This window comes from Scyliorhinus torazame, chromosome 19, assembly GCF_047496885.1.
Source record: "Scyliorhinus torazame isolate Kashiwa2021f chromosome 19, sScyTor2.1, whole genome shotgun sequence".
Classification (NCBI taxonomy): Eukaryota; Metazoa; Chordata; class Chondrichthyes; order Carcharhiniformes; family Scyliorhinidae; genus Scyliorhinus; species Scyliorhinus torazame.
In genome coordinates this window covers 53,289,425-53,313,735 of record NC_092725.1, presented here as the reverse complement: position 1 = coordinate 53,313,735, position 24,311 = coordinate 53,289,425, and the positions used below count along the sequence as shown (strand labels likewise).

The window sequence follows — 24,311 nt, the reverse complement described above, 5'->3', positions numbered from 1 at the left end:
AGAAAGTCCCACCCTTAAGACGCCAGGAAAGAGCAGCTACAATGTTGCTATGATACTTAAAGGAGGACGTCGCCTCGAAACAAAATTGGTCGTTAGGAACCTGTTTTCTTCAACGATAGACGGTGAAATTCTAACAGACCCAGTTTCCAGGAAGTAGAATGTTTATTCCTCAAATAATACTGAGCCCAACTTAGGAGAAAACACTCATATCCTACGAGTACAAACAAATCCGAAAGCCAGGCTCTTGGCAAGATTTCTACTTGTACTGCTGGGCCTGTTTTGCCACATGGACATTGTGAGAAGTTTCACTTGTGTTAAGCTTTTGGTGAGAGAATAATTAGAAACTGTATTTAATGTAATACTGTTGTGATACAATTTGACGGCGTCCATTTTATAAACATCTATCAATATGGAAGGGAGGTGGACTATCAAGAGTTCCATTCGGAGAAGCTTCTCCAGTCGTCACCCTCAGGGTCCAGATATTCCAGCATAAGCTCAAACTATTTCAGACCAGCCTCCGATGCACTCTAAAGAAGATGACTGGTTCGACTCTCAATTGCCTCAGAATGTTGACATGGTGCATTCCGCGAGCTGTCGTTGCCAGGTTTCGGATAAAGAGCCTCCAGTGGTCACTGTTGCAATGTAGGAACACGGCACAGCAAGATCCCACAAAGATCATTGTCATGATGGCCAGATGTTCTGTTTTAATGTGTTTGAGGGGTAGGTGTTGACCAGGACACCAGAGAGAACTTTGACCTACACAGGACTTATTTTAAATGTGACAATAATTGTAAATTTTCTACAAAAATACTAACTACAGATTGTATAAAGTACTCCAAACAAAGCTGCATGGTTCATTCCTCTAAGGTGTTAATAGCTACAACCACAGCAGTCAGTGGCATACTTGTGGGACCAGGGAAGAGACACATTTCCACACCTTGCATACTTCCCCATTTTAAACTTCGCCCATCAAGCTGTAGTCCTCTGATTATTTTTAAAGAATTCATTGCGGTAAACAACTTAGAGTTATTGCAACAGCTTTAACGAAATAAAAGATTTATCGTCTTAAGAACAGAAACTGCAGGGAGGGACTGATGAATTGTACTTGCACAAAACGGTGTACGGTTTTTTGGCTACCTTCCATTTAACCCAGTGACTGTGATATGCAACTCAAAATGCACAGCAACTTGCAGTCGATTGTTGAATTTAAGGTTTTGCAAGGCTTTCTGCATGACTTGATTTTTGGGTTTAGTGAGACAGGTATCTAGTGCTCATCTCTCGTTGCCCTTGAAAACGCTCCTTCACTGCAATCCGTGTAGGTAAAGAAAGGCTTGCCTTTAAATGGTGCCTTTCACTACCACTGGACATCTCAAAGTGATCGAGCCTGGTTATGCAAGCTGCTGTGATCTTTTTGGGTGTTGTTGCCGTTGATGCATCCATTTTTAAAAATAAATATTTTTATTCTCCTTTTTCACATTTTCAACCATATTTACACCCACCAACAAACAATCAAAGGTAACAAATACAATGTCAATCCCCTGACCAACAATTCCTCCAACCACCAACCCCCAAACACCACTCAACATTTTAAATATAAACATCAAAGAAAAGGATTCAGGAATCCACCATCCACCCATACATAGCCACCACCAACATACACAGTCCAACCCCCCCCCCCACTCCATGTTTGATGTCATCCAATTCTTGAACGTGCATAATAAACAAAGCCCATGAATTGTAGAACCCTTCCATCCTTCCACTCAACTCAAACCTCACCTTCTTGAGTGCTAAAAACTCCAACAGATCCCCCCACCACGCCAGGGCACAGGGTGGAGAAACTGACCTCCACCCCAACAGGATTCGCCTTTGGGCGATCAGCGAGGCGAAGGCTAAAACCCGCACCCACTTCCAACCCTCGGCCAATCTGACACCCCGAAAATGGCTCGAGTACCACCTTCAAAATTACCCTTAACACCTCCCTCCAATGCCCCTCAAGCTTTGGACAGGACCAATACATAGGAACGTGGTTTGCGCGACCCCCCCCCCCCCCCCCACCGCAACATTCACAAACATCCTCTACCCCCTCAAAAGTCGTCTCATCCTCACCTTTGTGAGGTGCGCTCAATACACCACCTTCAGCTGTATCAGCCCCAACCTCGCGCACGACGTTGAGACATTTACCCACGGAGCATTTCATACCACTAGCGTTGATACATCAATTTATGCAGCTGTAAATCATAGAATTTACAGTGCAGAAGGAGGCCATTCGGGCCATCGAGTCTGCATCGGCCCTTGGAAAGAGCACCCTACTTAAGCCACATACCTCCACCTTATCCCCATAACCCAGCAACCCCACCTAACCTTTTTGGACACCAAGGGCAATTTAGCATGGCCAATCCACCTAACCTGCACATCTTTGGACTGTGGGAGGATACCGCAACACCCAGAAGAAACCCACGCACACACGGGGAGAACGTGCAGACTCCGCACAGACAGTGACCCAAGCCGGGAATCGAACCTGGGACCCTGGAGCTGTGAAGCAACTGTGCTAACCACTGTGCTACCATACTGCCCTTAAAAACTATACAGATCACAATGTCTGGTACATTTTCATCCTTTGAGCCCTTGTTCACAGAGCGGCCAAACCTTTTTTTGAAAAAAGAATCATCTTGGGATATAAATGCGACTGGCATTGCCCATTCCTTCTTGCCCGATCAGAGTGACTGGGTAGACTACTTCACAGGCCAGTTAAGGGTCAACTACATTAGTGTACGACTGGAGTCCTGTACAAATCAAACTAGGGAAGAAGAGAAGGTTTGCTTGTCCAAAGGACTTCAGTGAACCAGTTGGGTGGGGTCTTACAACAACCGAACAGCTTTGTGGTCACATTCACTGACATCAGCTTTTTATTTCCAGATTTTCAAAACTGAATTTAAACTCTCAAGCAGGATTTCAACTCATGGTTGATAACGTAACCACCATATCAACATGCCCATCTGTACACAGTGAAGATGGCAATAGGGCATGATGAGCAGCGATAACGGCAAAATCAATTGTTAACCTTAGCCGTTCAACTCTCCTTGGGCAACCAGGGAAGGTTATTTAGCAGCCTCTTCTCACTCCACTCTGGCTTCCTTCAGTAAAACACAGATTCCAAACGACTGAAAGCTTCTGCTATGTTCATGCTCTTGGTTTCTTCTGCTGCTGCAAAATTGCCAACCTCCTCTTTCCACTCACAAGCTCCCTCTTGGTAACAGAAATCCCACTGGAGGCCTCCTCTTGGCATACGATGAAACACTGATGCAGGGTAACAAGTACAGCAGCCAACAACAACTGGAATTAATTACACACTGTTAAGATGGGTAAACGCCTCAAGGTGCTTCAAAGGAGCATCATCAAATGGTATTTGGCAACTGGAAGTTCCACCCTAAAGAAGCTTCAGCCCCCAAAAAGTGAAACTTTCAGGCCCAGTCTCTGTTTCCCAAATCGGCCTTCCTTAGGAGAACAGAGAAATTGGGCGGGATTCTCCAGTCGCCGATGCCGAAATCGCGTTCGATGATCGGCTGGAGAATCACCACATGTGCCAAAGTCAGGGGGGGGGGCGCTGTTTGACAATGTTCCGCCCCCTCAAAAATAGCGTACCCACAGACTACGGCTCCCGTGTCAATGACCAGGGGGAAAGATTTAATCTAAGGAGCAGGAGATTTAGAGGGGGTTTGAGGAAAAACCTTTTCACCCAGAGGGTGGTGGGAATCTGGAACTCACTGCCTGAAAGGGTGATAGAGGAGGGAACACTCACAACATTTAAGAAGTATTTAGATGAGCACTTGAAACACCATAATATACAAGGCTTTGGACCAAGTACTGGGAAATGGGATTAGAATAGATAGGTGCTCAATGGTCGGCACAGTCACATTGGGCCGAAAGTTTCTGTACTGTAAAACTCTATGACTCTATAATGAGGGGCAGCTCATTTAGGACTGAGATGAGGAGTGCCGTGGTAATGGATCATAGCCCCAAATCACTCACTGACATACTGAACTTTTAAGTAAGACACACGTTTTTTTAAAAAGGGCATACAAGCAAAAACTGGCTGAGTCTGTAAGCTAAGCACTTGCTCAAATTCCTATGTGAATTACAATGGACCAACTGGTCCAGAGAGAAGAAATGTTGTACCTACAAAGGTGTCAAGGCCTATTTCAGATAGAGACACTTCATAGGAAGAGATGCAATGCAAAAACTGAACTGTAATCTCCTGGAGGAGGCCATCTCAGCAGAAATCAACTCCTGTGAGTTCCATCGCTTACTGTGGGCAGGATGGGAGTTGAAAGGAAGCAGTTTCTGGGTCACATACATGTTCGTGTTTTTCCCCTCCCAGGAATACACTAGAAAAGGGGTTAATAACCAACTGTAGCCCTGGACTAATGTGCTAGTTTGGTATTCTAGTTCTATCGTGCTAGTGTGTCCTGTGAAGGTCACTGCTGAAGAACATCCACTAGGCATTCCTGCACTTGTAGGTTACAAAAAATGTCTCTCTGAATTTCTGGGAGCAAGTCATAAGTCAGCAAGGCCACAGCTGAAAAGAAAAGAGGACAACTCCTTTCAGTTAACTTGCAGAACCAAGAATCTCCAAGCCAACTGCTCAACTGCCAAAGTCAGCACTCCTGGAATCACCCACCTTAACGGCTGCAATGTTTCATCATCTACTCTTCACGGACAAGCCAAAGACTGACTCACTTACCTTTTTCCAACTATTATGTTTGGATTCACTTCTCATTTCTAATCTGTGTGTAGTGCGTAGGTTTTATTTTTATCCTCATATTTTGGTAACTAACAAACTCACTTTCTTTAACTCAAAAAGCCTGGTTAAATTGGCTCCTTGTAAAAATACATTTGGACTGGGACAAGGTATCCACAAAGAAAGGGATCACGTTTAAATTAACATTGTTGCAAACAACTGAAGGGGTCGAATAAATACGCACCACTCCTCATTCAAGAGCATAACAATTTTTAAAAATTCATTCATGAGATGTGGGTGTTGCTGGGTGGGTCACCTTTTAAAGTCCACCCCTAATTGCTCTTGAACTGAGTGGCTTGACAGGTCATTCAAGAGTCAACCATGTTGCTGTGGATCTGGAGTCACGTGTGGGCCAGACCAGGTAAGGGCGGCAGGTTCCTTCCCTAAAAGGACATTAGTGAACCTGATGGATTTTTAACAGCAATTGACAATGGTTTCATGGTTATCAGACTGAATGCAAATGTCACCATCTGCCATGTGACATTCGAACCCAGGTTCCCAGGGCAATGCCCTTGATCTCTCAATTAATAGTCCAGCAATGAAACCACTGCATCTTTGTTTATAATAATAATAATCTTTATTGTCACAAGTAGGCTTGCATTAACACTGCAATGAAGTTATTGTGAAAAGCCCCTAGTCGCCACAATTCCAGCACCTGTTCGGGTACACAGAGGGAGAATTCAGAATGTCCAAATTACCTAACAGCACATCTTTCGGGACTTGTGGGAGGAAACCGGAGCACCCGGAAGAAACTCACGCAGACACAGGCACAACTTGCAGACTCCGCACAGTGACCCAAGCGAGAATCAAACCTGGGACCTCGGCGCTGTGAAGCAACAGTGCTAACCACTGTGCTACCGTGCCGCCTTCGTTTCCCCTTTGGTTGTACACAATAAATTGGGGGGGGGGGGGGGGGGGGGGCGGGAGGTGATGGAGCTTGCCCCGCGAAACCAGTCATTACAGGAAGAATATCTTCACTCACAGTGAAACTTTGGAATTCCCTACCCCACAGAGCTCTGGAGACCCAGCCATTGAGATCTGAGATCAATAGATTCATAGATATTAAGAACATCAAGGGATACGGGGGATAGTGCAGGAAAATGACGTAGAAGTAGAAAATTAGCCATGATCGTATTGAATGATGGAGTTGGTTTGAAAGGCTGAATGGTATATTCCTGCACCTATTTCTTATGGAGTTTTTCCCATCACTTTCCTACCTTGCGACACTTCATTTCTATTAAACCATCATGGGCAGCTCGGTGGCACAATGGTTAGCGCTGCTGCTTCGCTGCGCCAGGGCCCTGGGTTCAATTCTGGCCATGGGTGACTGTCTGTGTGGAGTTTCCATTTTCTCCCCGTGTCAGTGTGGGTTTCCTCCGGGTGCTCCGGTTTCCTCCCACAGTCCGAAGATGTGCAGGTTCGGTGGATCGGCCGTGCTAAATTTCCCTTTTGTATCCAGGGATGTGCCGGTTAGGTGGATTGGCCGTGCTAAATTGACCCTTTGTGTCTAGGGTGTGCAGGATAGGTTATGGACATAGGTCGGGGAATGGACCAGGGTAGAGTGCTCTTCCGGAAGGTCAGTGGAGACCCGATGGGATGAATGGCCCCCTTCTGCACTGTAGGGATTATATGATACGATTCTATACGAGTCATCACCCGTCCCTTGCCAAAAGTAGTCATAACCCTAGTAGGCCGGTTAGCTCAGATGGTTAGAGCGTGGTGCTAATAACGCCAAGGTTGCGGGTTCGAACCCTGTACTGGTCAACGAAGCAACTCCGTCACAAAATAATCTCTGCTTTTAGAACAGCATGATGGCGCAGTGGGTTAGCCCTGCTGTCTCACAGCGCCGAGATCCCAGGTTCGATCCCGGCTCTGGGTCACTGTCCGTATGGAGTTTGCACATTCTCCCCGTGTTTGTGTGGGTTTCGCCCCCACAACCCAAAGATGTGCAGGGTAGGTGGATTGGACATGATAAATTGCCCATTAATTGGAAAAAATTAATTGGATACTTTAAATTTTTATTTTTTTTAATTTAAAGTGGTCATAACCTTGATGTGATGTTCTCTCTCCCCTGCCCCATTCTTTTGGTCACTTCGTCCTTTGACCTTCAAAATGCCCCCCAATAAACATTTAACCTGTCCCTCCAGACTTTCAGTATTCCAAGCGAGAGGTGGACCTTTTTCTGGCTGGGGGGGCAGACTTCGCCTGCTAACATTAATTAGGTCCAGGGTGGTAGCAACACAGAAAGATTTACAGAAATAAACAGTCGGTTTTTGAACCACAACAATAAAAAGAGTTAGCCAGATTAATCACACCTTCCAGCTCTTGGTCCATAGCCCTGTAGATTAAAGCACTTCAGTGGCTATCAAAGTGTTTGGCCTGCTGAATTAGTCTCACATGCCTCAGGGAGTTGGGCAGGAGGAGAGGGTTGTAGTATGGGGAGGGGGAAGAGGGTGAGGAAGTGTCTCGCCATGATGCTGCAGCCAGTAAGGCCTCCTTTTCTGTCTGCGCCCAAAAGCATCTAAAAAACAAACCAACATAAAAGTGCAGGGACCTTGCTCAATCATGCTGCAGGTTTTTTCCCAAACCATCAAGCTGACAGTTCATTCAAAGTACACCAAGTCTTTCTTACCGCACTTACTGGCCATTTTCCAATCAGATATGAAAGAAAGACTCATTTATTCGGTGGTTCATTACACCGCTCAATATCTCAATTGCACATTGAAAAATAATTACTTTGAAGGGCACTAGCCTTTGGTGGAGAGACAGACACGGTGGCCATTTCTTTTTTTTTTTAAATTTTAGAGGACCCAATTCATTTTTTCCAATTAAGGGGCTATTTAGCGTGGCCAATCCACCTAGTTTGCACATTTTTGGGTTGTGGGGGCGAAATCCACGTGAACACGGTGAGAATGTGCTAACTCCACACGGACAGTGACCCAGAGCCCGGATTCGAACCTGGGACCTCAGCGCCGTGAGGCTGCAGTGCTAACCCACTGCGCCACCGTGCTGCCACGTGGGGGTGGCCATTTCTGATGCCAGTCGTCAGTGGCACCAACTGCACTTACATAGCACCTTTTACATAATAAAACATCCCAACGGGAGGATTATAAAACAAAATATCACACCGAAACACTTGAGGAGAAAGTCGGGCAGCTGTCGAAATGTTCAGACAAAGAGATCGTTTTTAAAAAATAAATAAATTTTACAGGATATGGGCATCGCTGGCTAGGCCAGCATTTATTGCCCATCCCTAATTGCCCTTGAGAAGGTGTCGGTGAGCTGCCTTGTTGAACCGCTGCAGTCTATGTGGTGTAGGTATACCCACAGCACTGTCAGGGAGAGAGTTCCTGGATTTTGACCCAATGACAGTGATTATATTTCCCACTCAGGCTAGTGGATGACTTGGAGCGGTACCTCCAAGTGGTGGTGCTCCCATGTATCCACTGCACAGGCAGGCACGGTGGCACAGTGGTTAGCACTGCTGCCTCACAGCTCCCGGGTCGCAGGTTCAATTCCGGACTCGGGTGACTGACTGTGTGGAGTTTGCACTTTCTCCCATGTCTGCATGGGTTTCCTCCGGGTGCTCCGGTTTCTTCCACATCCAAAGACGTGCAGGTTAGGTGGATTGGCCATGATAGTGTCCAAAAGGTTAGGTGGGGGTTACTGGGTTACGGGAATAGGGTGAAAGTAGGGTGCTCTTTCCAAGGGCCGGTGCAGACTCAATGGGCCGAATGGCCTCATTCTGCACTGCGGGGATTCTATGCCCTTGTCCTAGATGGCAGCGGCTGTGGGTTTGGGAGGTGCTGCCTAAGGCGCCTTGGGGAGGGCATCTCTCAAAAGGTTTTAAGGAGTGTTTTAAAAGAGGAAAGTGAGGTAGAGGAATGGAGAGGTGTAGGGAGGGAACTCCAGAGCTTTAGGTGGGCCATGACAACTCAAGTCGCGACCACCGATGGTTAGTGCATTTAAAATTGAGGCACAGAAGGCCAGAATTTGAGGAATACAGATAGGAGAACGGGATCTACTGCGAGCAAAGATATGTGCAACAGAATTTTGGGAGAGGTTTATGGATGTAGGCCATGGGAGACCACCCAAGAGCAAATGCAAGTCTGGAGATAAGAAAGGTAGAGGTGAGGGTTTCAGGGCGGAAAGGGCAGAACGTTCAGCAGGGACGAAGGCAATGGTCGTCTTTTACTGAAGGTAATTTCTGCTTCTCCATACTAAAAATCAAACCAAGCGATGCGACAAACGAGAGGCAGTGGTGGAGGTGTGAGAGAGGCAATGGGCGTCACCAAGCTACATGTGCAGCTGAAATTCCCCGATTGTTGGGGTTCCCTGTTCCCCGCCCGCGCCTCCACCCCCCCCCCCCCCCCCCCACCCCCTCCGGCAGCGTGGGGTGGCTTCAATGGAAAATGCCATTGGCAAGCGGCAGGAAGATAGAATCCCGCTGCCAGTGAATGGCACGCCGCCGAGAAACATGCGGCTGGGGGACCGGAAAATCCCGCTCGTTGTGTTTACGGATGAGATTCAGAAGTTTCAAAACAGTGACCTTCCCTCCATCAGGAGGTCAGAATTCAGGATATTTGCTGATAATTGTATTGGTGCTCAGTTCCATTCACAACCGCGAAGGCAATGAATGAGTCCATGTCTGCATGCATCAGTGAATGGTCAATAGTCAGATTTGGGCTAATAAGTGGCAAGTACCATTCAGGTCACACAAGTGGCAGGCAATGATCACCTCCATCAACAAAGTCGAACCAGATCCCCTTGATATTCAACAGCATCGCCATAGCTGAACTCCCAATATGGCAATTAGGGATTGGCAATGAATGCGGACCTGGCCAGATTTCCCATTAAAAAACAATTCCAAGATGCCTTAGCAACATGTTGATTAGGATTATTCAAAAGCACTTGTTCAAAAAAAGTGGCAAAAAGTGTTGGGTTCAGAGACTTCCGGTGACGGCGGGCGGGAGGCAGCCGCGCGTTGGAGGGCTCCCGTTCGGGAACGACATTGTCGGGGGTTAACGCCCGGTCCTAGGGCCAGCAAAGGCAGTAAAAGTCGGGAGACAGCACAGAGGAGAAGGATGTCGAAGACCAGCAAAACGGCCGTGAAAAAAGCGTCTGAAAGTCCGTTGGTCAGTAAAGAAAATGGAGGCTGGAGCACCAGGGGAGGCCGCAGTGCTTACGGCTGAAGGAATAACTAAGGTGATGGCCACGGAATTCGAAAAGCAGTTTGCGAAATGCATGGAGACGGTGAGGAAGGAGATGAGGGAGGTTTTGAGTGCGCTGGTGGAGGAGGCGGTTTTCCCGGTGATGACGGCGGTGGCGAGCGCAGTGGCGGAGGTGCGAGAGCGAGGGGAGGCGCTGAAGGAAGTGGAGGAGACGTTATTGCAGCACGGTGATCAACTTGCCTCGATGGGGAAGGAGGTGCGGAAGGTGATGGACATTAACAAGGATCTGCGAGGAAAAATGGAAGACCTGGAAAACAGATCCAGGCGACAGAATTTGAGGATTGTGGGGCTGCCCGAAGGAGTTGAAGGACCGAAGCCGACTGAGTATTTTGTCGCGATGCTGGCGAAACTATTGGGGGAGGGGGAGGATCCCTCCCGATATGAACTGGATCGGGCTCATCGGTCGTGGAGGCCTGTACCAAAGGCGAGTGAGCCGCCAAGGGTAGTGACTCTGTGCTTCCGTAGGTACAGTGTGAAAGAGAAGGTCCTGAGCTGGGCCAAGCAGAAGCAGGTGGTGCAGTGGGCTGGAGCTGGTATCCGTGTATACCAGGACATTACGGTGGAGCTGGCGAGGAGGCGGGTTGCCTTCAACCGGGTGAAGAGGGCACTGTACATTAGCAAGGTGCAGTGCGGCATTGTATATCCAGCGAAGCTGAGGGGGACTTACAAGCTCATGGACTTTTATTTTGGAACGGCGGAAGCAGCGGAGGAGTTTGCGAAGGCAGAAGGACTGTGGCAGAACTGAGAAATTGAGAAATGGCCATGTGCCGATGTAACCTCATGGCTGTATTTTCTTCTTTTTTGTTTCACTGCGTGCGGGTGTAGGAGCTAAAGGAGCCAATGTTGTATATATTTGGACAAGGGAAGTGATGGGACTTTCACTCGAAATGAGGGCTCTTTGGGGTGTGGGTGGATATGCGGGGTTTGAGTGCTAAAAGGGGATTTCTGGGCTTTCCTAGGGCCGGGCAAGGGGGAAAGGGACCCGGGCGGGGGTCCCCACGTTGGCCGGTTTAAGCCGGCCAGTGAACGGGAGTGAGGTAGGGGGAGGGGCTGCGGCCATCGGAGCCTGGCAGAACAGGGTCCGAGTGGTCTAGCCGGGGGGGAAAGTTGGGGGGAAAGGAACAGAGGTTGGGAGGAGGAGTTTTACAAGAGGCAGTGGACGGGAGGAACTGGAGACTTGGGGGGGGGGGGTACAACTCTTGGGGATCATGTACGGTACTCTTTCAGAGGCTGGATGGCATTGAGTGTAAAGGGGGGGGGGGGGGGGGGGGAGTGCACTCTATAGGTCAATGGTGACCATGGGCGGTCCCGGACTCCTTTTTCATTTTCTCTTTTGTTTTTTGTTGCCACCGTGGAAGGGTTTGGTTTATTGGATGCATATATTGACAGGTGGGCCGTTGTTTGGGGTGGTGGGAGGATGGGATCATTGGTATTGTTAAGGGGATTGATTTTGTATTTGTTACTGTTTACTGTTTGTGGGTGGGGTGTAAATTTTTGAAGGAAAATGTGAAAATGGAGAATAAAAAATTTTATTTAAAAAAAAAGTGTCGGGTTCAGACTGAAAACTGATATATTGCTCCCCAAAACATCAGACAGTTTTCCATCCAGATGTTCCCACACTTTGCCATTTTAAAGCAGGGATTGTGTTTTGCACTGTGATTGTTAGATGCAACGGTTAAAGACAATAGCAAGCCCGGCTCCACAGAGATCAGGGCCCCATCTTTACAGAGTGCCCTGATCTCAAAGCAGCATTAAAGAACCTCCCCCTATTCACCAGCAATGGGCACCCCTCAACCTCCCACTGTGGAGCAAGGTTTGCCAGTGTCTTTAGTCCCTGCCCCTCTCAGTCATGACGCAAAGCACGCCCCTTGGCTTTAAAATGGCAACCCCACATTCCCCCTCCATTCACTGGCATCGGTCCCCCCAAAGATATGCAGGTTAGGTTGACTGACCATCATGATCAATGCACAGGATTACTGGGACAGGATGGGGGAGTGGGCCTAGGTAGAGTGTTCTTTCGGAGGACCAATGCAGACTCGATGGGCCGAATGGCCCCCTTCTGCACTGTATGGAGTCTATGGATTTTAACTCCACTGCCCCCATTTGCTGGCATTGCCCTCCACCCACAATGCTACTCTCCCCACCCTCTAACGTGAAATACAGACCCGCTATGGGGTTGCCTACAGCTCCCGCCCCTGTAGGCACTGCCATATTGGTGCTGCCATGGTTCCAGGCCATGTCCCTGACCACTTGGAGGATACACTGGCTCCAAGCCCTCGGCGTGGTCATCATGCCTGGTCTAGATTTCTGGAGACCAATCGTGATTCCCTCTAGCATTACGTCACACCAGCAGGTGGGATCATGTGATGTTCCTGGAAGATCCTACGATAACTCGATGATGAATATTCAAATGAATGGGAAACAGGTTCACACACTCGCTGGGAATGAACCTGATTATGTCGTTGGCGGGGAGCAGGGAAGATCTCATTCTGAGAAGTAGGCGATTGTAGCCTTGCACGACTGAACGATGGTGTAAAGGTGCTGAAGGAGGATGGTGTGATCAATTGTGTCAAACGCAGCAGTTGGGTCAAGGAACTTTCGATATATTCACATGGGGTGTCATTTGTGACTTTGATAAGAGCTGTTTCGGTACTGTGACAGAGTGAACATGTTCGAGGCAGGTTTTATTACACAGGAGGTGGTGAGTGTTGCCAGGGGAGGTTGTGGAGGGAGATACATTTAGCGGCGTTTAACAGGCATCTTGGCAAATACATGGATAGGATGGGTATAGAGGGATACGGCACAGGGAAGTGCTGAGGGTTTTGGCCAAGATTGGTATCATGACCGGTACAGGCTTGGAGGGCTGAAGGGCCTATTCCTGTGCTGTATTGTTCTTTGTTCTATTCCCTTTTCGCTCGTATGTTTGCCCAGTTTCTTCTAAAAAGCATCTATGGACATTAATCTATATGTTTCAATCACACCCTCTGGTAGTGAGCTGGGAACCATCTGACAAAAGAGATTTAAGTTGTTCATTTTGGATAGTTTTGCCAGTTTTACCCTGACAGTTACTCTGAAAGAGGAAAAAGAGGAAATAAATCACTCCGAACTCCAGAGTAACTGTTTAAATACCCAGATCCAAACTCTCACAGGACACACCCCATACACACAACACCCCAGGAGATCTGCCTCACCACTGCCATCCCCAACCCGACAAGCCCTCTCTCAACCCGACACAACCCCCAGCTCGACCCCCACCCCACCCCAGCCCCTCCTGACCTGACCCAGCCACCGTCCACCACATACAACCCCCCACCCCAACCCCTGGCCTATCCCATCCTGACTCTACCCTAAGGATCCCCCCTCGCCACCCCCCCCCCCCCCAACCTACTCCACCGCCCTACCTGGCACCCATTCAACCCAACTCCCATACCCCCTGCCCCATGCGACCCAGTGCACACCCTCTCCAGCCCAACCCTCCCCAGCCCAACAATCCCCCCACTCCCCCATAATATGACACCCCCTCCTGAAGTGAGCATCCCGTACTGTCCAGCCTCCCCTCCGTTCTGACCTCTTTCCCCCCCCCCCTCGGCCCGACCCCCCCAACTTCCGGTCTGATATCCCCTCCTCTAGTCTGACATCCCCGCCCCCCCTTCCAGTCTGACACCCGCTTCCCCCTCCTCCAGTCTGACACCTGCCCCCCTCTGGTCTGACCCCCACCCCCCTCTGGTCTGACCCCCACCCCCTCTCTGGTCTGACCCCTACCCCCTCTCTGGTCTGACCCCTACCCCCTCTCTGGTCTGACCCCTACCCCCTCTCTGGTCTGACCCCTACCCCCTCTCTGGTCTGACCCCTACCCCCTCTCTGGTCTGACCCCTACCCCCTCTCTGGTCTGACCCCTACCCCCCTCCGCTCCAATCTGACATCCCCACCCACTTTGATACCCACCCCCCTCTGGTTTGACACTTCCCCTCCCCTCCGATCTGACATCCTCACCCACTCTAACACCCACCACCCCCTCCAATCTGACACCCGCCCTCCAATCTGACACTGCCCCCCCCCCCCCTTGCCGGTCTGAACCCCCCCCCCCTCTGGTCTGACAGTGCCCCCCCCCCCCCTCCGGTCTGACATCCCCACCCACTATGGACCCCCCCTCCCCTCTGGTCTGACACTGCCCCCTTCTGGTCTGACATCACCACCCACTCTGACCCCCCCCCCCCCACTGTGACCCCACTCTGGTCCCCCCCCACCCCCCTCAGTCCGACACTCCCCTGCCCTCCCTATCCCCTTCCGATCCAAACCCCTTCCAATCCGAAGGCTACCCTTTCCGGTCCAAGTTCCCCCCCCTTTCCCCCTCTCCGGTCTGACTAATTGTCCCTTTAAATAGCTCCTATATGGTAGATACGGAGATTGCCACTCTGAGGAAATTGTGGGATCTTGTATACAGTGAGCAGCACTGCAAGCAGTACTCTAGCACACCCTAACAAAGTCTCGTTAGATTTCGCATAACTTCCTCTCTTTTCAATTCTCCCATTCTAAAAATAAAATCTGTGTGTGTTTGTTTTTTTATGGCCTGGTTAACCGGTGGTGCAACTTTTAATGATATTAGTATTCCGACATCCCTTTATTTCTCTACTCCACCTAGAATTGCCCTTCTCAAATAATAAGTGTTCTCTCTCCTGCCGAAACGTATTACCTGTGTCCTCCTATAATTTGTTAGCAAAATTCAGATCCGACTCCTTCTGCAAGTCTGCTGATAACACAACTGTAGTGGGTAGGATCTCGAACAACGATGAGTCAGAGTATAAGGGAGAGATAGAGAACCTAGTGGCATGCTACAATGACAACAATCTCTCCTACAATGTCAGACAAAGTACGGAGCAGGTCATCGACTTCAGGAAGCGAAGAGCCATCCACACCCCTATCTGTATCAATGGTGCCAAGGTGGGGGTGGTTGACAGCTTCAAATTCCGAGGTGTAAACATCACCAACAATCTTTCCTGGTCCACACACGCTGATGTTACGACAAAGAAAGCACAACAGTGCCTATACTTCCTCATGATGTGGAGATGCCGGCGTTGGACTGGGGTGAGCACAGTAATAAGTCTTACAACACCAGGTTAAAGTACAATAGGCTTGTTTCGAATCACTGGCTTTTGGAGCGCTGCTCCTTCCTCACCTGAGGAAGGAGCAGCGCTCCGAAAGATAGTGATTCGAAACAAAAATGTTGGACTTTAAACTGGTGTTGTAAGACTTCTTACTCTACTTCCTCAAGAACTTAAGGGAAATCGGCATGTCCACATTGAACAACAAAGAAGAGAACAACAAAGAAAATTACAGCACAGGAACAGGCCCTTCGGCCCTCCCAGCCTGCGTCGATCCAGATCCTTTATCTAAACCTGTCGCCTATTTTCCAAGGATCTACTTCCCTCTGTTCCCCACCCGTTCATATATCTGTCTAGATGCACCTTAAATGATGCTGTCGTGCCCGTCTCTACCACCTCCGCTGGCAAAGCGTTCCAGGCACCCACCACCCTCTGCGTAAAAATCTTTCCACGCACATCTCCCTTAAACTTTCCCCCTCGCACCTTGAAATCGTGACCCCTTTTTGACACCCTCACTCTTGGAAAAAGCTTGTTGCTATCCACCCTGTCCATACTTCTCATAATTTGACTCTTACCAATTTTTACAGAAGCTTCATAGAAAGCATCCCATCTGGCTGCATCACAGCCTGGTATAGCAACTGCTCAGTCCAAGACCGTAAGAAACTACAGAGAGTCGTGAACACAGCCCAGTCCATCACGCAAACCTGCCTCCCACCCATTGACTCTGTCCACACCTCCCACTGCCTTGGGAAAGCGAGCAGCATAACCAAAGACCCCTCCCACCCAGGTTATTCTCTCTTCCAACTTCTTCCATCGGGCAGAAGATACAAAAGTCTGAGAACACGCACGAACATATTCAAACACAGCTTCTTCCCCGCTGTTACCAGACTCCTGAATGACCCTCTTATGGACTGAACTGATCTCTTCACGCACCCTCTCTACGGAGTACTCCTACACTCCGTATGCTTCACCCGATGTCTATATCCATGCATTTACACTATGTATTTATGTCTGCCTGGACTGTACGCAGAAGAATATTCTTCACTGTACCACGTGACAATAAATCTAAATCTAATCTAATCGAAAACTTCCTTAAAATCGCCTATTCCCCTCAACTCCCCAGTTTCATGTCATTCAAAATTTGGAAATTCTGTTTTTAATTCCAAAGTCCAAATCATTTATGTAAATTGTAATCGACAGTGGTCCCAGCCCTGATCCTGCGGAACACCATTCAGCAACTTCTACCTCTCTGACTAACTATCCTTTACTCCCAATCCTTGCTTCCTATTTTGAAGGCAGCTTGCAATCTGTTCCACCGCTGGTCTCCTGACTCCACATTCTTTTGGAAAATCTTATTGAAAGCCTTTTTAAAATCTACTGCATTACAATTGTCTCCTCTCCATTAAAATAATTCCAAAAAAATGGGAAAATAAGAGGGGCGATTCTCCCAAATGGAGTCCAAGTGTTTGCGCCATCGTGAACGCCGTCGCGTTTCACAACGGTGCGAGCTGGGCCCAGTTACGACCAATTCTGTCCCCCACAGGGGGCCAGCATGGCGCTGGAGCAGTTCACACCGCTCTAGCCTCCCTTCCCAGCGCCAAATGGGCACCGTGCCAACCCACACATGCGCAGTTGGGCCACGCCAACCTGCGCATGCGCGGGGGATTTATTCTGCACGCCGGCCCCGACTCACCATGGCGTCAGTGTTCAGGGACCGATCGCGCAACAAAGTAGGCCCGGGCCCCATCGGAGGCCCCCCCCGGTGAAGGATCGCTTTCCCCCGCCCCACAGGCCACCCCCCGGCCCTTCGCGCAGAGTTCCCGTGAGCAGCGACCGGGGTGAATGGCGCCGGCAGGACTCTGTCTTATCCGCGCAGCCGCGCGGCCCATCCAGGCCGGACAATTGGCGGCCCCTCCGATTCCAGTTGCCCGCGGCCGGCACAAATGGCGCCGATTCTCCACATCTCAGAGAATCGCACGCCGGCGTAGGGGCGTCATGGCGTGCGCCGGTTCTCCGGCCCAGCGCTCGGAGAATCGCCCCCAAGATATTCCTGTTTGAAATGCACGTTGACCATTTATTATTTCTGATTTCTAGATATTCGTTTAGTAAGGATTCAGTTAGTTTTCCTCTCATTGATGTGCAGACTCAATGGGCTGAATGGCCTCCTTCTGCCCTGCACAAACTCTATGGATCCCACCGCACCTTCCCTTGCAATCACCGGAGATGTTACATGTGACCCTCTACTTCCACCCTCCTCACAACCCAAGGCGCTAAACATTCATTCCAGGGAAAGCAATGATTTATTTGCAATTCTTTCAATTTAACCTATTGTATTTGACACTTACAATGTGGTCTCCTCTACACTGGGAGGGTGCACGCAAACACAGATTGGGTGACTGCTTTGCAGAACTCCTCCGCTCAGTCTGCAAGCATGGTTTGTCATTTTAATTCTCCACCTTGCTCTCACACTGACAGCTCTGTCCTCGGCCCTTTGCAATGTCCCAACTAAACTGGAGGAACAGCACCTAATCTTCTCAATAGGCACTTGACCGCCTTCTGGGCTCAACATTTGAGTTCAAAAGCTTCAGACCATTAACTTTGTCCCCATTTTGATTCTGATTTTTGTTTTACAAGTCCAAGTCCCAATCTCATCTTTCACGATTTTTAAAACATTTAAAATTTCTCCAATTAAGGGGCAACTTAGCGTTGCCATTCCACCTCCCCTGCACATCTTTGTGTTGTGGGGGTGAAACCCATGCGGACACGGGGAGAATGTGCAAACTCCACACGGACAGTGACCCGGGGCCTCAGCGTGTGAGGCAGCAGTGCTAACCACCGCACCACTGTGCCGTGCCACATTCTTTACTTGTGGACATGGCTGTTCATTATTGTGCCATCTGTACCCACTCTGGCCAATACGGGAGACAGTGGCATAGTCACCCAGAAGCTCAGGGCAAGATCTGGGGCACCAGCAGATGGTGAAATTTGAATTCAATAGGAATCTGAGTCTAATGATGACCATGAAATCTTTGTCAATTGTTGCAAAAACTCATCTGGTTCACGAATGCCCTTTCGGGAAGGAAATCTGCCATCCTTACCCTTCGTGTGACTCCAGAACCACAACAATGTGGTTGTCGCTCAAATGCCCTCTGAATTAGAGGGCAATTAGGAACAGGCAATATATGCTGACCCAGCCAATGACGCTCGCGCTGCGTAAAATGAATAAAATAAAAAAATCTTTCATTTCTGAACTATTATCACTCTCTTTACCTGCATCCACCCAATTGCAGACTTCCCTTGTGTTCTTCTCACCCGGGTGGCGGAGGTCAGGTAGATCATTCTTCAAAAAAAAACTGGCACAGGCTTGATGGCCCGAATGGCCTTCTTCTCGGCTGGACTATTTTGTAAAACCCGTTCTTCCTTTACTTCTGAAGAAAGGTCCTTGATCTGAAACATTGGATAAGCCTCCCAGAGGTTCCCACTGGCGGAATCCTCTGGTCCCATCGACGGCTGCCCCCCACCACCCACCACCTTCGGACGATCCCACCGCTGGCCAATGCGAGCCTCCTCCTCCTCCACCACAGAAAAACATGCTGCGGGCTCGCGGGGGGAGGGCGGTGATCCCGCCCATTAACTCTGGACGGGATTCTCCAAGCCCGCCCATGACAGGAATTGTTGCGGGTGGGACGATAAGTCTGATGGACCTGCCAAAGGTCCCGTCGGCTTTCGACGGGAATTTCCAAATCCCGCAGTCCAGCGAAGCACGGGTACTTCAGTTAAGTCTCAAATTCTTCCGAAATACACAGATTAAGGCAGAGAGGGACTGAAGATGGGCAGATCCAAAATAACAGGAATTCCACAAGTCACAAAGAGGAGTTTCACAAACAGCCCAAAACAATCCCTCGCCTGACAGATCCAGGCTTCATCCATCAGAATGGTGCATGGACTGCTCTCCTACCATTTGAAGCCACTTGCGACAATAAGCGATTTCCATTTCATTTCGACCTCTCAAAGCCTTTTTTCTTCCCCCACAGGTCGGCCTGGCAGTGTCTGCAAATGTGTGCAAGCTCTGCCTGCATTATGTTGTTAAGAAGAGGAAGTGTATGGTTCTGAGGAGATTTGTTAAAACTATAAATATCCTTCCTCTACGCAAAACTCCCCCTGCAGCCATTTGCCTATTCTCATTCCCTTGATAAACTCCCTTTTTATTTGTATTTTCCCCCTTTCTTCCTCCTTTAACAAGTTGTTGTCCCCACCCTCCCTTCCACATCCCCTAACACCAAGGCCAGGTTTAATTTGTAAAGGCATTTCTGAAACCTACCGTTATCATTTCAACGCAGAGATCTCGAAGCTGGAGGCCCTCAGACACAAGAAAAAGACTGGCTGGCAGGTGCAAGTGAGTTCTCATTGGTTACACAATCCTCGGCAGGTTTTTCTTCATCAGGTGCACGCTACTGGTAAACAGGTTATACCAGTCAACCACCTCCAGCTTCTTAAAGGGGACATGCCACAAACTAACTCCATTGAAATAACTGGCGAAGCAGTGAAGAATAACTTGTTGGGATTAAAACCTAATTCATTGCTCTTCCAATTTAATGGCTGGAGGGTTAGAGGTGGGTCTGCTAAATAATCAAAGCCGCCTAAATGAGTTCACAGTCCCTATAATTATGGCCCAAAATGCTTAAAGGCATTAACATTCACTTGTACTGCTAAAGCTTTCCATTGACAATATGTGATCTGGGCTGGTTCAGCTCAGTTGTCTGGTCAGCTGGTCCGTAAAGTTGAGTGAAGCCAACAGCATGGGTTCAATCCCCGTGACGGCTGAGATTATTGTGATGGCCCTGTCTTCTCAACTCTGCCTGTGTGATCCTCAGGTTAGATCACCACCAGTCAGCTCCCCCTTGTGGTATTAGAAGTATTACGGTACCTGAGGCTGGAGCACCATTGGTGGAAACTGTATGCTTTCTATTGGTTCGGATGTATGGTAGCTCTGCCCTGCTGGGTGGGATACAAGAGCCCATGAAATGAAATGAAATGAACATCGCCTATTGTCACGAGTAGGCTTCAATGAAGTTACTGTGAAAAGCCCCTAGTCGCCACATTCCGGCGCCTGTTCGGGGAGGCTGGTACGGGAAGGCTGCCGCCCCAGCAGCCTTCATTCTGTACCTGAGCTGCTGGGGGAAACATCCAGCTTATTAAAGCCTTCAGTTGGACTACAACCTCGCTTTAGTGGTCATTGATCGTGCATCAATTTAATAAGCTAGTTTTTTTAAGAAGAAAGGATGGAGCTCCGAATCAAGCCGGAGTGTCTGCAACTCAGCCCCCACGTGGCGAAATCAGCGGCAATCTTCAAGCACTGGCTGCCGTGCTTTAAAGGGTATCTCGGGACGGCCGAAAACACACCCACGGGAGAGCAGAAACTGCAAGTCCTGCACTCAAGGGTGATTTACACCCTCATCGAGGAAGCGGAAGACTTCGATGCAGCAATAGAGCTGCTAAAAGGACACTATATTCGCCCGGTAAACCAGGTCTACGCCCGGTGACAAATCCCTGGGGAAATCGCTGGAAGAATTCTACTGTGCACTCCTGGTGTTGGGGAGAAACTGCAGCTGCCCATAAGTTTCGGTGAACGAACACACTGAACTCTTAGTCCGGGACGCTTTCGTGGCAGGTATGCTATCCTCACAAATCCGCCAGCGACTGTTAGAAAAAGACACTCTGGGTCTCAAGGAGGCACGGGCCCTTGCAGGCTCCCTGGACGTGGCCTCCAGGAATGCCCATGCTTACATTCCCGACTGCGCGGTAGCCCCCTGGGCAGTGTGGAAACCCTCCGCGGCCGACACCGAGACTTCCCCCATCCCCCCACAGGCCTGTGCTGCAAGGCGGCCTGGCAACCCCGGGGGCCCCCGCTGCTACTTCTGCGTGCAGGGCAAGCACCCCAGCCAGTGCTGCCCGGCCCGCGCATCCACCTGCGAGGGATGCGGCAAAAAGGGCCATTTCGTAGGGTATGTCAGGCCCGTGTGGTTGCTGTGGTCTCCGGTGGCAAATGCGGACCGCGACCACAAGATTCCTCATGGTCCCCGTGCGGCCAGCGGTCGCCGCCACCTTCCTATTCCAGGGCCACGTGCGGACCCCGGGCGCTACCATCTTGTGGCATATTCCTAAGAACACCACAACATCTCAGACTCCCCCACTTCAGTCCCTGGCGCATCCGATGTGCAGCGGGCAGAACAGGGCAGCACCATGCCACCTGGGACACCCGAGAGACTGCCCGGCCCGTCCAAGCACGGTCGCTCCGGAGGACATCTGCCAAAGGGGACCCAGGTCAAAGGGCGGAAACTTCAGCAAGCTGCCTCCATTCCTGATGTACAGCCTGGGGATCCTCCTAGATGTAACATTAGGGCCAGAAAGGCCAGAAAGTTATACACGGGTGCAGCACATCGGATAGCGTTAGGGGCTAGGAGAAAAACATGTAGGATCAGGTTCACCTGTTCATAATAAACACTTGTTCACAAACATTTCAACCTGCCTCGATGCTCTGTCAGGAAGGTGAGGGATGGGCTGGGTTGGCTGTAATGAGGGCCTTGGGGATGCGGGGGGAGGGCAGGGATGTGCAGCCATTGGAGGTGGATACGGGTCAGGGCCCCCAGGTCAGCCACTGCTCATCGCCCTGGTACCTGGCCGCACCCCCATTCATCTCCACCCCGCCCCACCCCCATCTTCGCTACCTCAAGCGTTTGGTGGGACCGTGTGATGGAATGGCCAGCTCGCCTGCAGGGATCACCCAGGTGGATGGTGGAAAGTGCTACTGTGGGCAGGAGACAGACGTTGTCAAACGATACAGAGCACCAGAGCTCATCATAGAGTGGGCCGTCATCATACTCTATCCCATGGGCCATGCCGGCTGTTAATGCCAACCTGGGGCCCATACCCCAATGTGAGGCAGGTAGGAATCATGGAGGGGGGGGGGTTTCAGGTTTGCGGGAGAGAGGTTGAGGTTGGTGCAGGGACGGTGGCCATGGGAGGGGTGGTCAGCTGGGGGTAGAGGGGTTGTGGGGGTGGGATGCGACGTTTGTGCTGCCGTCAGCCAGGCCCCCTATTTGGCAAACCTGGAGGTGATTAGTGTCTCGTGCACGCTGGCCCCAATGCACACATTGTACTGCCTACAGTGACTGCCTGGGCCCCACGCCCTGCCCATTCTGGCCCTCTTCGCATCCTCCTTGTTGGATGAGGCCTGCCATTCATGTGACTCCTCCAGCATGTCGCCCCTCTGCCACGCAATGTTATGGAGGATGCAGTAAGCCACCATAATGTGGGAGACTCTCCGAGTGCTGAGACTCCCCGAGCGCTGTACTGGACGGCCCTCTAGAGCAGTTCAGGCACCTGAACCGCATCTTCAGGATGCCGACACACTGCTCGATCACGGCCCTGGTCGTAGCATGGGTGTCGTTGTAGCGGGGCTCCACATCAGTCTGTGGCCTCTGGCTAGGTGTCATCAGCCATAACCGCAGTGGATAGCTCCTCTCGCCCAGGAGTCAACCCCTCACCTGCATCACAAAAGTGTTGCGAACCATCGGGTCTGCCAGGATGAAGGCGTCATCCGCGCTGCCCGGGTGCATGATTTGCCTCTCATGATCACACCCCGCTGCATGTTCATGAAGTGCTACCCATTTCAGTTTGTGCAGATCACCTCCTTATGCCCGGTGCTCGTAGGGGACATGCTTGGCATCGATCACCCCCTGAACGTGCGGCATTCCGGCAATGGAAGCAAACCCCATTGGTCCAGCAGGTCCTTGAATGACAGGCACTGCCGGTATACACAAACCTAATGCAGTGCCTCCTTCACCACCTCCTCCTCGGCCTGTTGGGCGGCCGACTCTGCATCCTCACCAGCTGGCTCCTGTTCCTCTGAGGCAGGCTCTGCTGTTGCAGGGCCCTCCCTGAGCAGCACCTGCTCGTACAGCCTCAGTGCACCCCCCAGGGCTACAGCGGCAAGGCAGATGGCAACCACCTAACCACAAAAGCGCTAACAATTCCTCATTAAAAAATGTGGGCAGCACGGTAGCACATTGGTTAGCACAGTTGCTTCACAGATCCAGGGTCCCAGGTTTGAAGCCTGGCTTGGGTCACTGTCTGTGCAGAGTATGCACGTTCTCCCTGTGTCTGCGTGGGTTTCCTCCGGGTGCTCTGGTTTCCTCCCACAGTCCAAAGATGTGCAGGTTCGGTGGATTGGCCATGATAAATTGTCCTTAGTGTCGAAAAAGCTTAGGTTGGGTTCCTGGGATAGGGTGAAGGCATGGGTTTAAGTGGGGTGCCCTTTCCATGGGCTGGTGCCGACTCGATGGGCCGAATGGCCTCCTTCTGCACTGTAAATTCTACGATATGGAATGATTTGGATTTTACAAATTAGAGAACTGAGTACAGGAACAAGAATAATTAAGATACTCTCCTGCAAGACAATGATTACGCACTTATACATGGCGTTAAGCAATTGGACTTTCAAAAGTTTTTATAATTTCATTTTCAGGATGTGGGCGTCACAGGTTAGGCCAGCGTTCATTGTCCATCAGAAGGTGGCGGTGAACTGCCTTCTTGAACCGCTGCAGCCCGAGGTGTAGGTACACCCACAGTGCTGTTAGGGAGGCAGTTCCAGGATATGCAGTGATGGCCTGGAGCTGAGATGACTGACTGCCAATCACCACACCCATCTCCCTTTGTGTCAGGTATGACTCCAGCCTGCCGATTTTCCCCGATTCCCATTGAACCAACTGTTGCTCGGGTTCCTTGATGCCATACTCAGTCAAATTCTGCCTTGATGTCATGAGCAGTCACACTTCACTCCCCTCTGGAGTTCAGCTCTTTTGTCCATGTTTGAACCAAGGCTGTAATGAGGTTTGGAGGTGAGTGACCCTGGCTGAACTCGAGCTGAGCATCCGTAAGCAGGTTTGTGCTGAGTAAGTGCCGTTTGATAACACTGTTGGTGACTCCTTCCATCACTTTGCTGATGATCGAGAGTAGATGATGGGGTAGGAATTGGCCAGGTTGGATTTGCTCTGTTTCTTATGCACAGGACTTACATGAACAAAATACCACATAATAGACTTGTAGTTTATGGGATTAAATAGAGGGTGTCAAAATTGCCTAAGGGACAGAAATCAGAGTTGTGAATGGTTGTTTTTC

The 24,311-nt window shown here is 50.1% G+C and overlaps 1 protein-coding gene and 1 non-coding gene across 3 annotated transcripts in view; one reads left to right on the top strand and one right to left on the bottom strand.

The window, feature by feature from the left end:
- Positions 1-19,571, bottom strand: part of svopl (SVOP-like) — a 180,152-nt gene extending 160,581 nt beyond the window's left edge. The window contains exon 1 of one of the 2 annotated variants that reach the window (XM_072484285.1): positions 19,453-19,571. The gene's annotated coding sequence lies outside the window, so the exon portion shown is untranslated. Of the gene's footprint in view, positions 1-18,401; positions 18,675-19,452 lie in introns of those variants that run through there. The other variant, XM_072484286.1, reaches the window with a different exon arrangement.
- trnai-aau (transfer RNA isoleucine (anticodon AAU)) lies at positions 6,489-6,562 on the top strand. Its single transcript has one exon. It is a non-coding gene; the product is annotated as a tRNA-Ile (tRNA).
- Positions 19,572-24,311: the final 4,740 nt, after the last annotated feature.